Source organism: Trachymyrmex septentrionalis, unplaced genomic scaffold (genome assembly GCF_001594115.1).
Source record: "Trachymyrmex septentrionalis isolate Tsep2-gDNA-1 unplaced genomic scaffold, Tsep1.0 scaffold65, whole genome shotgun sequence".
Classification (NCBI taxonomy): Eukaryota; Metazoa; Arthropoda; class Insecta; order Hymenoptera; family Formicidae; genus Trachymyrmex; species Trachymyrmex septentrionalis.
The window spans coordinates 265,747-271,224 of NW_017305832.1; the positions used below are offsets into that span (position 1 = coordinate 265,747).

Below are 5,478 nucleotides of genomic sequence, written 5' to 3' on the forward strand. Positions count from 1 at the left end.
TATATATATGTATAGAATTAAGCTGTATGTACGAGTATATATGAAATACTAAAAGGTTTTTACTTTTCCAAATATCCCCTATATGTGTGTTGTTCGAATGTTAATTGGAAAATTTATATTTTTGTATTATTTACTTCTGCAGCTATTTCTTTGATAAATCTATAATTTTTAACAGTACATACAAATTGATACGTAGGGAAAAGTGGGGAAACTGTGCGCACCTAAGGGAAATTTATTGCCCTGGAATAGTTTTTTTTTTCAAATTTAAAGCGATATAAGTATGTATGGATCACCGAGGCCTTAGTAATATCCTTCCTCACATATGCGGTCTAAAATAAAGATTCTTAATATTGTTTATATTACATCACCTGAAAGAAAGATGTTGTTTTCTTATTGTACCGATTATTGCGAAAAATATTTCTAAGGCCTCGATGATCTAATTTAGGATCGTACAGAATAGAAGAGATCCGAATTCAAGTCCTGGCCAAGATAATATTTTTTGCAATAAATTTGTTAACAGTTTCAACATATTAACGTCTTTATAATGGGATGCATAATGGTAGCATCAAATTATTAAATTGCTTGTCAATTTAATTCGCAATTACTAGAGTAGTTTATAACTATTTGCGTTTATAATTCGGAAAAACAATTCGGCGCGCAGTTCTAAAAAGACTACAATATGGTATATATGTATATGCCAGTACATATATAGTGTGTACTAATTCAAGATTAAATTCTTTAAAGATCCAGCTTCAATCCAGCGTAATAGATATTTTTCTAGTATTGATTGTGTTTTTCACATATGCGGTCTAAAATAAAGATTTTTAATATTGTTTAAAATAATGCTAAGAAGAAACAAATAAATTAGTGCTAGTCATATAGTATATGGAAGATGAGTAATTATGCGCAATTCAAAACGTTTGCGCACAATTGTCCACCGCGACCTGACTCGGTACGATTACTTCAACAATTCCTAACCAAACTTAATAAATAACTATTCAAAAGATGCACATAATAACATACTTTAATAACGTATAAAACTTATTTAAACAAACAAATTAAAAATACAACTTATCATCTTATTTTCTGAATGCTAAAATAACAAGAAAAGATGTGATTTCATTTTTTTGTATTTCTCTGGTTAGTTATGTATTGTTACGTCCAGACTCCATAGTTCTTTTCTTCGATTAAAATTTTCATCATTACCATAAGAATTGTTAACAAGTAACACCGGTAGACCATCTGTTTCTACTACAGGAGGTTACAATAGTGACGAGCCGAATAACATTTGCCTTTTTAAATTAATAATCCACTCGGGACGAAGTTGTTGGATTAGATATTTGAACTAAGTGCCGAATAGGCAAACTTTATCCCGAGGAACAGGAGAAGTAAATAGATTAAGAATTATAAACTGAAACAGCAGTTGTCTGTAATAGATGACACATGCTCTAAACTATTGGACATCCGGCAAATGGTTGATGACGGAAATTGTCTTAGACACATACCCCAGTATCCCATTTCACAATCGATATCCTTAATTCTAATCCTAGATTAGACCTATAGTAGCACACGCAAGCTCTGCACTCGGCATCACTAACTCGCCAATATAAAAGGAGGCTCTCCACGAACAACAGTCAATAAAATTTCAACCATTAAACGTTATTCTGCCGGTCCGCAGTCAGTCAAAAATTCATCTTCAAAGATTACTCTACTGGTCCGCTGCTAGTTAAAATCTCGCCTCCGAAACTCTGTTTGCAACTATCAGTCAAACTTCATCGATTCGCGACTACCCGTAATAAAAGTGGTGAGTCGCGATCCGCGACTAGATCGACTTAGATCGAGTGATCTACTGCGTTACCACTGTCAAAAGATTCGACCGGAGCCTCTACATTGCTGGATCAACTCTCCTCTCGGAGTCCTTGGACAACCACAAAGATCGGACCTTTTGGTCATCCCCAAAAATCTAATCTCGCAGAATAACAATAAGTCCCATCTTGACACACGCACGCACGCACGCACGCACGCACGCACGCACGCACGCACGCACGCACACGCACACACATGTATATATCCGCTATACCTAACTCACGTTAAACCATAGTGCCACGCTTAAACCCTACAAGGTTTGGCATAGAAGTCGGGCCTATCGGAAAGCGTGGAGACTCCTGGACCAAGAGTACCAAAAGTACCTTGAGGATTCTCGAGATTGGAGTCGCCCAGTCGAGGATGCATTACCTGTATCACCTTGATCACCACCGGCTCCACCGACTCTAGGTACTAACTACGACCCATTAGAGGCGCTTTTATCTCCCCCTTCTCCTTCGCCTCCCCCTCGAACTCCTTCATCTCTCCCTCGATCTCCGTCACTCGCGTTTTCGGACGCCCTGACGAAGCGAATTTTTCCTGACACTCCTCCGCTAGCATCCGATTCATCAGTCATTTCAATCCAGGTTTCCCCTAGAGGAATTCCGTCTCCGACGAACTCTACGGGCAGCGTGGAGTTCTTAGAAGAAATTCCTCCTCCCCCACCGAGATTCTATTTTCGCATCCAAGAGAGTGACACTTTTGAGTCACTCATTAGCCAATTCCCGCGGATTACCGCATCTATTCCTGAGGAGACCTTTACAATCGGCCCTCATTATTTTGAAACCACATGAAATTCGGCATGCAATTACCGGCCAACATCCCCGTTCCGGTATTCCTGTATTTATTTCGGATTCCTCCAATTCATATTTACTTCCTGTGGAATTCTTTTTTAATATTTTTCCTTCTTCCTCCATTATTATCCGTGAAATAGACTGAACAAAACCTGTGTGTTCATATTACCCTGAAACCTGATTCTCTAACATGCATAAAAATGTAAAATAGTTATTAAATAGATATTGTATGTTAAGTAGTTAATAATGATTATCGTGTAGACTTATGAATTTTTTCTTTCCTTTTATAGTAATCATATTAGTTAATGTATAAAATAGTTTATAATAAATAAGCTTATTAATGTTTAATATAACCTTGTTTTTTTATCTTCTGTCCGATTGATAATAATTAGTAATAATAAATAATACTAGTAATTCTTCGTCTCTCTTTCTCTCGTTCTTCAAATTTAAAACCCTAACAAATCCTCCTAGTCGTTAAACCTTGCCTTTTCAGAGATCGTGGTCCATTCCCGAATTAAAGGGATTTCCTTGACTCAACATTCGGACCGACGATCGCACCGCTCGTAGGAAACAGGTATCATAGCGTCTTTACGGGACCCATATTCCGAAGCGAACATAAAAAGAGTGCGTTCAACTCGCGGTATCTGCCTCTGTGCGGATACCTGCGAGACAAGAGTCCTTCCACACTCCATCCTTCCTATTCCCTCTTTTCTTTAAATCTATTTCCGGAACTTGGACGTAACAATATTTACGTCGTATCTTTTGTAGTTATGTCTTAAGAGGACGACCTCTTGCGTGAAAGTTTCCATGGTGATGACTTCATTTATTAGAAAAATATCAAACCAGGATCCGTATAATTACCCGCTGCGCACAATTTTTTTTATCTACATGTGCACGCATGTACCAACATACGCATGTATCTTTATTACCTACATTAATATGTGTGACATATGATGTTATATAATTACAAATATTATATAATTACAAAAAAAAATAGGTAAAAATTTTGAGGAATTCATTCCTGTATCTATATAGATTTATTCTAATTATTAAAAAATATTACTTGCGATACTTATGATAGCGATGCAGTTTTACAACTTCCGATTATTCAAATTATATAATACAATATATCACCGTATTGCTCTATCTGGCAGATATTTTTCCAACAAGTAAAGATATGATTAAGTAGCTGTCGATCGCATCCATTGATACAGTTTAAAACAATGTTATCGATTTTATAATCGGTTTTTATAATAGTATGAGTCTATTTTTAATTAATTATAAAAGTAAATGTTTGTGCTCATATATGTATGTGTATATATTTTTCACTTCTGTACATAATTTTATATATTTTTAATTTTTTTTACGTATTTTTCAGAAAAAATTATAAACGAGAAATCTACAAATTTATAGGCCGATCAGAGCAACGATATCACTACTAATTCAATATGTCAGTAGAAGAACAGTGCAAACGGAATCCGGAACTCAAAATGTCAGATCTGCAAATATTGAAGGATTGGATGGTAAAGCAACCTCATCTGCCACGAGTAGAAATGTTATATCTTATTTTGTTTCTGTATAGCAACTATTACCGCATAGAACCGTTTAAGAAAACGATAGACAATTTCTATACCATAAGGATACTTTTGCCGGAAGTATTTTCTAATCGAGATCCAATTGCGTAAAAAGTATTGCAAAAAGTTTTCTCTATCATGTAAGTTAATCTGCCAAATTATTAAGATTAAAACTATTAAAATTAAGTATCGTTAAAATTTATATTTTGAATATTGAAAAAAAAATTCTTTCAATAAAGACAGTTGTGCTATTAGAGCAAAAAACCAAGGAAGGATATGTAATGACATTTACTAAATTTCTGGATTCGAATCCAAATAAATTCGATTATTATGAATGTATGAAATATTTGCTTATGACATGCGAAGTACAATCTGTGACACAAGGTACCAACGAGGGATTAATTGTTATTTTGGATACAACCGGCCTATCTTTTAGTCATATCGCTAGTGATAACTTAATGGGAATAAAAAAAAGTTTTATTTTACGTACAAGAATCTGCTCCGATTTGATTAAAGGGTTTTCATATATTCATTGAATACTATATCTATAGTAGATACACTAATGAATCTGATAAAGCCACTTTTGAAGAAAGAACTAATGAATCTCGTAAGTCAACGAAAAGACATATATGTTATACTGTTATACACATTTCAAAATCTTTCTTCTTAAAAATATATACGAAATATGAAAATATATGAGGTGCGAATAGACATTTATTATTTTTAGTTGCATTTTTATTCGAGCATGGAAACCGTGAAGAAATTTCTACCTATTGAAGCTTTACCAAACGATTATGGTGGAAAAGCAGGGCCTATTGAAGAAATAACTATTAAACACATTGCTGGAGGAATTTTGTTATTGATTTCAGTATAATGTTAATAGACGAGTGAACGAATCTTTGCGAGTTGGCAAATGTGAAAGTACAAAAAACTTATTCGGCGTACAGTAGTTTTAAAAAGTTGGAACTAGATTAATCAATGGAATTTAAATTTCTTTAAAAAAATTCTTAATAATTTTCTGTATGTTTATTCTCTCCCTCTCTTACTCTCTCACTTTCTCTCTTCCTCTCATACGCTTCCCCTCCCTCTTCTCTCAACAAGTACAAAATAGTACAAAGTATCATATTTTTGTTATTTAGCAGTTTTTTTATTCGTTTAGAAATTACATATGTTATGTTAACATTCAATATACTAAAGTAAATATGATACAAAAAAGGATTTGTAAAATAATATAATTCAATTATCGA

At 34.1% G+C, this 5,478-nt stretch overlaps 1 pseudogene; it reads left to right on the top strand.

Annotated features, from left to right (window-relative positions):
- Positions 1–5,206, top strand: part of LOC108753109 — a 7,236-nt pseudogene extending 2,030 nt beyond the window's left edge.
- The last annotated feature ends 272 nt before the right edge of the window (positions 5,207–5,478 follow it).